The sequence below is a fragment of the Tupaia chinensis genome, unplaced genomic scaffold (genome assembly GCF_000334495.1).
Source record: "Tupaia chinensis unplaced genomic scaffold, TupChi_1.0 Scaffold000176_1, whole genome shotgun sequence".
Lineage (NCBI taxonomy): Eukaryota > Metazoa > Chordata > Mammalia > Scandentia > Tupaiidae > Tupaia > Tupaia belangeri.
In genome coordinates this window covers 171086-182677 of record NW_006159651.1, presented here as the reverse complement: position 1 = coordinate 182677, position 11592 = coordinate 171086, and positions in this window count along the sequence as shown.

The window sequence follows — 11592 nt, the reverse complement described above, 5'->3', positions numbered from 1 at the left end:
GGCCCCCCAGCCCTGGGCCCGGGGGGGGGAAAACCAAGGGGGGGGGGTGTTGAGAAAAAAAAAAAATCTGACTTCAGGTTCAAAGAGGCCTGGGAGGGACTGGGGGGGAAGGGGGCAGGACAATGGCCTTGGCTGGACAATCCCGGTCCCCAGAGGGGGCAGCGCTAACCCTAAACAAGTGCTCAACCCTTGAATGGGCCTGGATGGCTCCCCTGGGGACAGCTTCCTGCCCCCCAACCCCCAGCCCCAATCCCCTCAGAGGGGGCTCTGGGTGGCTAAAAGCAACTCCAGCAAACCCCCTTCCCAATCCCCTCAAAGCCTGAGCCTCAGACAGGCACTGAAGGCCCCCCACTGGGGGCGAGGTATCCCTTTACCCTTCCTAGGGGGACTCAGGTCCAGCCTCGTAATCCCCTCCCCCAGGCCACGGATGTGCTCTGTCTAGGGGGGCTGGCTGGAGGGAAGGAGCCCCAAAGTAGAGAGTGACTGTGTGTAGGGGTTGTGCGAGGAGGGCAGCCAGAGCTGTCCTGAGAGCTGGCACTGCTGGCCTGCGCCTCCACCCTGTTTGCAAGAGAATGGCCTTCCAGTGCCTGTCTGCCGGGGAGAGTATTTGCCCCCTAACGTGCCCCAAAGCAGGCCCTGGGGAAAATCGGGGGTCTTTAGAAAGGCTCTGGCCACAGCTCCCCGAGGCCTTGAAGCCCAGAATCCCCATGAGGGATGCGGACTTCTGCAGGTCGCTGGCTCCAGGCTCCGCCCTGGCTGGGGCTGTTTGCTGTCGCCTTCTGAGGGTCCCTGTGTCCTGTGGGTGCGACCCGGACTGGCCAGCTGCAGTCACCTTGCCGGGATCTGCGAGTCCTTCGAGCATCCAAGCTGTGGCCCTGCACGGTCGCGTCTCCCACCTGCGCAGACTTTGGGGCGCCTAACTGCTCGCACGCATTTCCGGATCTCCGCAGGCGCGTTAGATCAGAGTAGTGGGGTTAGTTAGGGCTGTGTCCACCGTCAGCCGCGAGCCGCCCCAAAGCAGGTAGATTAAGGGGCCTGAGGGGGGCCGGGGGACATGCTTTGGAACGGGACAGGCCCCTCCCCAGCCATCTCCTCAGCCCGCAGGATAGAGCCATCAGGGCCCCTTTGTCATGCATCGATCTGCTGTCTGCCGAGGACAGGGCCTCCCGAGGGGGGGGGATGGGCAGGCCCCGGACGGGCGAAGCCCCCACACCCCGGCTCCTCAGCTCCCCTCCAGGGGCCTGAAACCTTCCTCCCAGCCAGCACAGGGAGCTCCTGCTGCCTGTTTCCTGGCATTGCCCGACCCGGATCTTCCCACGGGGTGCCACTCTGGTTTTAGATACCATGTACAGTTGCCCTAGGGGTGTGATTCTGGCCTGAGAAGACCCATCTCAGAGAGGGTCCCAGAGGAGGGATGTGTGCCCAGGTCCCTGGCCGCCTTGTGGCCGCACAGCTGAGTCGGCTGGGCCTGTGCTAAGCCGGCGTCTCACCAGGAACCTTCAAGTCTAGTTAAATTTGTCTGGAGTCTTAGCCGGCCCCCTCCTGGGGAGCCCGGGGGCTGAAGGGAGACTGGGACTGGCTCCCCTCCCCTTCCTGGGCTCCTGCACGCCCAAGGAGGCGGTTTCCCTTCTGGTTGCACTTGCAAGGCAGGCTGCCCCGGGCCCCTGTGGGCACAGAGGGGAGTGGAAGGCCGGCTGAGGCTTCAGACCTGACTCCTCCATTAGGTCTCAGCGTCACCAGAGCACCCGGGCCGGGAAGCCAGTTTACAGTTGCGCTCACATGCTGTCCACGGACTTCATTTCTGCGCTGCAGGGAGGCACGTGGGGACCACTGCTCGCCTGGTGTGGCAGGCACGCAGGGCTGTGAGAAGGTGACAGCCACCGTGCTGGGGGACCCGGGCGCTTTCCTTGGAAAACCATTAGAAAAGACTCAGACGGGACCGAGAGAACTTTGCTTTCCTTGGGGCTAGGAAACCACTTCTTTTGACTTCTGGGTTCGATCATCTGAAGGCAAAGGGAAAGAAGGGGAGGGTTGGGCAGAGGAGGTCGGGCTTGGGCTGCCTCAACGATGATCTGCAGACCTGTCCCTTCTTCTCAGCAGGACCCTCTGATCCCTGAGACTGCAAACCGAGATCTTTTCCCAAATTCAGACACTCCACCTCAAAGAGAAAAGCCAGCTCTGGTTATAGCTTGCAGGAAGACAGGAGAGCTCTGACCGGCAGCTAATGGCTTCCATCCTTCCTCCCTTCCTTTCTTTTTTCCTCTTTCCTTCTTTTAATTTGCCAGGGGGCATGTGTGCTCCCAGGAGAGAGAGAGGACACAGGGAGAGAGAGAGCTCAGCACGCACCCTCCTCGGATGGTGGGGGAGGCGGCCACACGGCAGTCCCTCCTCTTCTTCCCTCCTGTGGGGTTTGGGGCACGTGTGCATGCGTGCCCCAAACGTGTGGTTTTCAGCACAGGAAGGCAGCCCCGAGCCGTCCTGAGAGCCCACGCTGCTGGCACTTGAACCACACAGTCGGCCATGCGGAATCCAGCTGCCCCGACCGACATGCAGCCCGTGGGTTCCGCCACCTTCCCCTTTCTGTGCCTCAGTTTCCTCACCTAATAAAAAGGAATGGGAGCAGCAGGAGGCATGGTGGTTGAAGCAGGTAGACTGGGGTCCAGCAGTGGCATGAAGGTTAAGATGGCTGGATCCCACATGGTCAACTGTGGTTCAAGTCCCAGACATGGCAACCTGAGAAACACGATGGGAACATGTGCATGTGTGTCCAAAATCCCACAGAGAACATGGAGAAGGGGCTGCAATGTGGCCACCCCCACATGCACTTTCTCGCTTTCTCTGTCTCTCTTCAGCGAGTGTTTTCTCGCTGTCTCTGTCTTTCTCCAGCGAGTGCATGTTTCCTATATGAAATTTAACAAACTGCTGTCCTGGGCCAGCAGGTGGTATGGTGGTTAAGGTATTGGACTCCCATGTGGTCAATCACAGTTTCAGTCCTGGGCCCAGTGGATTTAAAAGTCATACCAGGTGGGGGTGGCATATGGCATGGTGGTTAAGGGTGCCAGATTCCCACATGGCCGACCATGGTTTGAGCCCGGGACCTGACATTTCCTTTCTCATTTCCGTCTTTCTCACTCTGTTCTTCAAATTAAAATAATAAATAAAGTTAAATAAAAGAATTCTTTTAAAACAATTAAAATAAAATAGAGGGACCAGCAGTTGGCATAACGGTTATGTTGCTGGACTCCCACGTACTTGACCACGATTCGAGTCCCAGACCCAGTGGCTTAAACTCACGCCGGGTACATGTGAGTGCTTGCCCAAGATCCTGACAGGAGAATGGAGGAGAAGGGATTGTGGCGTGGCCATCCCCCCGGGGAGTGATTTCTCGCTTTCTGTCTCTCTCTCTCTGTATTTCTGACAAGCGTGTGCGCCCTATAGCAAAAACTTTTAAAAATAAATAAGTAAATAAATAAAATAGAATAAAATCACACCAGGTACGTGTGTGTGCGCGTGCGCCCAAAATCTCAGGAAGAGAATGGAGAAGAAAAGATTCTAGTGTGGCCATCTGCCTTAGAGATGTATCTCACTTTCCCTTTCTCTGTGTCTCTCCATCTCTCTATCTCTCTCTAGTAAGTGCATGAGCCTATGGCAAAAACCTAAAAAAAAAAAAAAAAAAAAAATTGTTGGGCCAGTAGGTGCCCACGTGATTACGGTGGACACTCCCACATGGCCAACCATGGTTTGAGTCCCAGGCCTGGTGTCTTGTTTTCTCACTTTCTCTCTCTCTCTCTCTTTCTCTGTCTCGCTGGTCAGATTAAAATAAATGAATTAATAAATAAAATTAAATAAAAAGCTCTTGAAGAAAAAAATTGTTGCCAGACTCCTGTATATCCTTCTACCTAACCTCATCACTTAGTTGGTATGGAAATAAAGGTTTCTCTCTACAGCTCTGAAGAAAACTTGGGGTGGAGAGCTGGGACAGGGAATTTAGTGAGATGCACGCACATACCTTCCCCATACTCCATCTCCCACCTCAAAGCAGCCTTTTTGGGAAATCTAGAATGATTTTCCTTCCAGTTTGCATGAGGCGTTTGGGAGGTCGGTTTTCTTTCTTTCTATCTTTTAAAGGATTATTTGTTTAATTTTATTCATTCATTCATTTATTTTATTTTATTTTTAAAAATTTGACCAGAGTGGGGACCAGCAGTTAGTGTAATGGCTATGTCGCTGGACTCCCACGTAGTCGACCGCGGTTCGAGTCTCGGACCCGGTGGCTTAAACTTACGCTGGGCGTGTGTGCGTGCTTGCCCAAGATCCTGAGGGGAGAATGGAGGAGAAGGGATTGTGGTGTGGCCATCCCCCCTGGTGGGTGATTTCTCACTTTCTATCTCTCTGTCTCTCTCTGTCTGGCGAGCGCATGCGCCCTATAGCAAAAAAAACTCTCAAAAAAAAAAAAAATTGACCAGAGTGAGACAGAAAGAGAGACTGAGAGAGGGAAAGTGAGAAAGCAAGCCACCAGGTTTGGGACTCGAACCATCCAGCACCTTAACCACCATGCCACCTGCTGGTCTCCTATTTATTTATTTATTTTTTTAATAGAGAGATTTTTGCTAAAATGTGTATACACTCACAGGAGAGACAGAGAGACAGAAAGTGAGAAATCACCCTGGGAGAAGGCCACACCTCAGTCCCTTCTCTTCCATTTTCCTCAGGATTTTGGGTATGCATACACAGATGCCCAATGTGAGTTTTAAGCCATTGAGTCCAGTACTTGAGCCATCAACTATGTTGGAGTCCAGTGACATAACCATTACGCCATCTGGTGGTCCCAAGGTAGGCCAGTTATTATTATTTTTTTGAGAGAGGTTTTTTTTTTTTTTTTTTTTTTGCCATAGGGCACGTGTGCTAGCCAGAAAGACAGAGAGACAGAAAGCGAGAAATCACCCCCCGGGGGGATGGCCACGCCGCAATCCCTTGTCCTCCATTCTCCTCTCAGGAACTTGGGCATGCACGCACACACGTCCAACGTGAGTTCAAGCTACCGGGTCTGGGACTCGAACCGTGGTCAACTACATGGGAGTCCAGCGACATAACCATTACACTAACGGCTGGTCCTGAGAGAGAGATTTTTGCTATAGGGCATGTGTGCGTGCCAGAGAGACAGAGAGAGACAGAAAGCGAGAAATCACCCCCCACCATGTCGCAATTCCTTCTACTTCATTCTCTTCTTGGGATTTTGGGGACACATGCACATGCGCCCAGTAGGAGTTTAAGTCACCGGGTCTAAGACTTGAACCATGGTTGACTACGTGGGAGTTCAGTGACATAAACATTACACCATCTGCTAGTCCCAAGGGAGGCCAATTTTCATTTGGTTGTCAGTACTTGAATACTTTAAAGAAACACCAGCATATGATCCAGACAGACATTGCTCAGACGAGGACATGTAAGTGGCCAACAGTGGGAGGGGGCTACAGAAGTTCAATTAATATGAAAAACTATGCATGGATTTCCTTTTCTTTTTTTTCTTTTTTTTTTTTTTTGCACTAAAATAACTTGTACGCTGGACTAGTCCCATAGCCTAGTGGTTAAAGAAGTCAGGTCTCACGTGGCTGCCTGCACAACTTGAGTCCTAGGCCCCAATGTCTTGAAAAACATGCCTGGTGGAAGACAACCAGAGTATTTCTGCTTAGACTTCACCCTCCAGATCCCAAGATCCACCAGACTGATAGGAGAGGTAAACACAGGCCCTTTGAGAAGTCATCTGCATTTGAGCTGTGAGCAGTCCCTTCCAGGGGCTAAGACAGCCGAAGTTTCTGCTCGGAATTTACCCTCTAGACCCCAAGATCCACCAGACCGGAAGAAAAATGGAATGGCAGAGATTGTAGGTCACCTCTTCCTGCATGCTTCTCAACACTCAGATTTAACTTCAAGAAATTAGGACAAAATGTACAATTCATCAAATGACCAGAAACCATTGCCGAGGCACGAGGAAAAAGAGAAACCAATCAAATATCTCTCCCCCACCGGAAAAGAATAACTCCTCATGCACAGACAGTACAATGGAACTTGAGGAAATGTCAGATAAAGAATTTATATGTTCATAGTGACAAAGCTAACAGAGATGCAAGAGAGAGACAATAAACTCCAGAAGATGGAGGAGAAAAGAGACAAGTTCCAGGAGGTGAGGAAGTTCTTGCATGAGTTGAAACAGGAAATACACACCATAAAAAAGAATCATACGGGACCGTTAGAGGTGAAGGCTGAAATACAGGAAATCAAAATCTCCCTTGAATGTATTAAAAGCAGATTAGATCATGCAGAAGATCAAATCTCAGATGTAGAAGACAGAACCTCTGTCCTAAAAACATTCACCAAGGAAGCCAGCAGGTGGTGTGGTGATTAAGGTGCTGAATACTCCCCCATGGCCGACCACGGTTCTAGTCCTGGACTTCGTGGCTTGCTTTCTCACTTTCCCTCTCTGTGTGTGTGTGTTTCTCTCTGGTCAAATTAAAATAAATGAATAAATAGGGGTTGGCAGATGGTGTGGTGGTTGAGGGCGCTGGACTCCCACATAGCTGACCGGGGTTCGGTCTCTGACTTGGCAACTTGCTGGCTCACTTTCCCTCTCTCTCTCTTGCTTACTCTGTCCCTCTCTGGTCAAATTAAAATAAATGAATAAATAGGGGTTGGCAGATGGTGTGGTGGTTGAGGGCGCTGGACTCCCACATAGTCGACCACGGTTCGCGTCCTGGACCCGGTGGCTTAAAACTCACGCCGGGCGCGTGTGTGTGCGTGCCCAAGATCCCGAGAGGAGAATGGAGAAGGGATTGCGGCATGACCATCCCCTCTGGGGGGTGATTTCTCGCTTTCCGTCTCTTTGTCTTTCTCTGTCTGTCTGGTGAGCGCACGTGCCCTATAGCGAAAACCTCTCCAAAAAAATAAATAAATAAAAAATAAAAATAAAAAAAAAGAATGAATAAACAAAATTAAATAAATATTTTTTAAAAAATAATTGGCCAAAAAAAATGAGAAAATAACTCAATGAAATGAAAATAAAATATAAGAAATATCAGATACCATTGAATGTCCAAACATCTGGATGACTGGTATCCCAGAAGGTTAAAAAACTAATAAAGGCATTGATAATCTATTCCATGAATTCCTGGAAGAAAACTTTCCAAACATAGAAAGGCATTCAAATATCTAGACCAAGGAAATACAGAAGACCCTCACATAGAATCAACCCAAGGAGATCTTCTCCAAGGCACATCATAGCCAGACTGACCAAAACCACAAAGACAAGATTCTAAAATTGGTGAGAGAAACATCAAGTTACCTAGCAGACCTCTCATTGGGAACAATGTGAGTAAGGAAAGAATGGGAAAATATAGTCAAAGTACTAAGTGAAAAATAATTTCAACTAAAAATACTGTATCCAGCAAGATTATTCTTCATATGGAAAGAAAAGACAAAAACATCCTCAGATAAACAAAACTTAAAAAAATTTACCAATATCAGACCAGCTCTCCAAGAAGTGCTGAAGGGAGTGCTATCCCAGGAAAACTAAAGACAGACACACGGAAATAAGAGTGTGAAAAACTACCAAGAAAATGGCCAGATTAATGATAGGGACAAAAAAAAAAAAGGTAGGGACAAGTCTGGAATTGTATGTCAACTACCAGAATTTAAATGGAAGGGTTGGACCACAACCGAAGAGAGATTAATGATATGAGACTGAACTGGTGACATAGAATTTATGACTTTTGACTAGAACATGACTGATTTTCTCCTATACTTTGTTTTCCAGATTTTGGTCTCCTCTTGAGGTGTAGACAGCTTCATCTACCTACTATTTGAATAGGATCCTAACCTTTTTCCTGACTTCATGTCTTAAGAAAATTTCTCTTAATATTTTGTGATTTTAATTTATTAAAGCTAAAACTGCTTTTCTTGAAATTAAAAAATATATTAAAAAATACCTATTTAATGACCATAACGGTAAGCTATATAGCCTCAGCCAGGTGCTACTTTATAGTATGTTCATTCTACTAAGTTTTATGCCTAAAGTCAGACATGTGTTATATATATGTATGTATGTATGTATGTATCAGTTGTTATGTATATATGTATGTATCGGTTATGTATATATGTATGTACCAGGTGAATATAATGAATGGGACCAGCAGATGGCATAATGGTTACATTGTGGAACTTCCACATGGCCAATCGTGATTCGAGTCCCAGACCTGGTAGCTTCAGACTCACACCACATGCATGTGCGTGTGTGTACAAAATTCCAAGAGGAGAATGGAGAAGGGATTGAGGCATGGCCATCCCCCCTGGGGGTAATTTCTCGCTTTCTGTCTTCTTGTATCGCTGTCTCTCTGGTGAGTGCATGAACCATATAGCAAAAATATCTCTCAAAAAAAAGTATTTAATTAAGTTTTTTAAAAGAATTATTTATTTAACTTTATTTATTTATTTGTTTATTTACTTATTTTAATTTGACCAGAGAGGGACAGAGTGAGAGAAAGAGAGAGAGAGAGAGAGAAAGTGAGAAAGCAAACTGCCAGGTCCAGGACTCGAACCGCAGTCGGCCATGTAGGAATCCAGCACTCTTAACCACTACACCACCTGCTGGCCCCTAATTAAGATTCTTTGTACATCAATAAAATGTGAAAAAAATAAAAGAGGCATGGAAAGCAACTGTAGATACCGGAGACAGTGCAGAAAGAGGGTGGGAAATGGCAGAGGGTGAGAAGTAGGGAATGAAAGGGGGGGAATGCAAAATATATAAGAAACAAGAAAGAAAAATTTATTTGTTGATGATAACATGTATAGTAATATTATTGACTAACCCAATGTACAGTGTATTCTGGATGGGAAATCTCATTTGATATGCTGTGATGATACACAGTGAATGAATGTAGAATTAATAAATTAAAATGAAAAAGAAAAAAGCCAAGAGTGTGCACACAGACAAGCATGTCCCCAAAAATCCCAATGGGGAGTCCAGCGGGCTGGGCCTTGGTGAGTCCGTGCTCAAGGCCTGGGAGTAACTTTGGAACTTTCACGACTGCGTTGCCCACCACTCTAGTCACCTGGACTGGGCCCTCCCTCTTGCTAAGAGACTTGAGTCTGGTCTGGGCAAGCATTCTTGAGTGAGTCCGCACTAGGAGCAACTTAGGACTTCTGGTATACCAACCTATACGCTGTACAAAGCGCGTGTGTCACATGATCCTTTTCACAAACATGTGTCTCCTTAGCTTGCTCCTATATTGTCAATGACTGAACATTTGGCAGAGGAGCTGAGCACCTGAAGTTCCCCATAACTGCTCTGACCTGGGAGACAGAGCCCTCCAACAGGGACACGCCTGGGAACTAAGGGTGAAGTGTCCTCTAACAATACTACAGAATCTACTCAATTAAGTAGGAAGAAGTGAACACTGCATCAGATGACCAATAACCAGCCCAGATCTTGAAGAAACATGAGAAAACAAGGTGGTAACTCTTCCCCAGGGGAGCGTAGTAGCCCCTCACCAACCATGAATGGCACAGAGAGATACCCAGAAATGTCAGAAAGACAATTCTGAATATTCGTAGTGGCAAAACTCAATGAAATTCAAGAGAAAACAGACAATCGGTTCCAGGAAATGAGAAAATCATTTCAGGACATGAAAGAGAAATTTCATAAAGAAATAGACACCCTGAAAGAGAATCAAATGGAAAAATCTCCTTAGAAAGCATTAACAGATTGGACCATGACGAAGAAAGAATTTCTGACCTTGAAGACAAAGTCTCCAACAGACCAAATCACCAAAGAGAATGAATAAAACAAACAACAAAATGAGGACCACATACAGGAAATTCTAGATATCATAAAATGCTCAAATATTTGTATAATGACAATCCCAGAAGGTGAAGAATCTGCTAATGGCATGGAAAACCTCTTTCATGAAATATTATCTGAATATTTTCCAAATATAGAGAAACATGGAGAAATTCAGACCCAATAAATAAAAAGGACCCCAGATAAAATCAACACAAAAAGATCCTCCCCCAACACACGGCCAGATTTGTAAAAATCAAAGACAAAGGCCATATTCTTCTTCTTCTTCCTCTTTTTTTTTTTTTTTTTTTTTTTTTAGAGAGATTTTTGCTATAGGGCATATGCACTCACCAGAGAGACAGAAAGTGAGAAATCCCCACGGGGGTATGACCATGCCACAATCCATTCTCCTCCATTCTCCTCTCGGCATTTTGGGCACACACGCACACGTACCTGGCATGAGTTTTAAGGCACTGGGTCTGGGACTTAAGCTGTGGTCAACTACGTGAGAGTCCAGTATAACACAACCATTATGCCATCTGCTGGTTCCCAAAAAGAATATTCTTTTTTTTTTTTTTTGAGAGATTTTCACTGTAGGGCGCGTGCACTACCCAGACAGACAGAGAGAGACATAGAGACAGAAAGCGAGAAATCACCTCCCAGGGGGGATGGCCACGCCGCAATCCCTTTTCCTCCATTCTCCTCTCGGGATCTTGGGCACACACGCACACGCGCCCAGCGCGAGTTTTAAGCCACCGGGTCCGGGACACGAACCGCGGTCGACTACGTGGGAGTCCAGCGACATAGCCATTACGCTAACTGCTGGTTCCCCCAAAAAGAATATTCTAAAAGTGGCACGGGAGAAACATCAAGTTACGTGTAAAGGTTGTCCCATTAGGCTAACATCAGGCCTCTCAAATGAAACATTGCAGACAAGGAAGAATGGGAAGATGTATTCAAAACATTAAAAGAAAAACAATTTCAACCAAGAATACTATATATAGCAAGATTATCCTTCAAATGGAAAGAGCAAATAAAAGTATTCTCAGATAAACAAAAACTGAAAGATTCACCAATAATAGACCAGCTCTACAGGAAGTACTGAGGGGAATGTTGTACCAGGAGAACTAAAGAGAGACACACAGAAATAGGAGAACAAAAACAACCAAGAAAATGGCTAACAAAATGATGGGGAGGAGCCCACAAATATCAGTAATAACATTGAATGTTAATGGATTAAATTCTCCCATTAAAAGACACAGACTAACTAGATGAATACAAAAACACAAGCTACCTATATGCTCCTTACAAGAAACACACCTCAGGGTCAGCAGGTAGTGTGGTGGTTAAGGCACTAGACTCCCACATGGCCAACCACAGTTCAAGTCCTGGATCAGGTGGCTTTCTTTCTGACTTTTTCTCTCTCTCCCTCTCTCTCTCTGGTGAGCACACATGCCCTATAGCTAATTAAAAACAAATACAATATAAATAAACTAAGTTATCATTTTTTAAGAATTATTTTTAAATATAACTTTATTTATTTATTTATTTTAATTTGACCAGGGAGAGGGGGAGAGAGAGAGAAAGTGAGAAAGCAAGCCGTCAGGTCTGGGACTTGAACCATGGCTGGCCATGTGGGAGTCCAGCTTCCTTAAACACCACACCACCTTCTGGCCCCAAAATAAGGCATTCAACAACAACAACAAAACACACACTCTCTCTCTCTCTCACACACACACACACACACACACACACACACA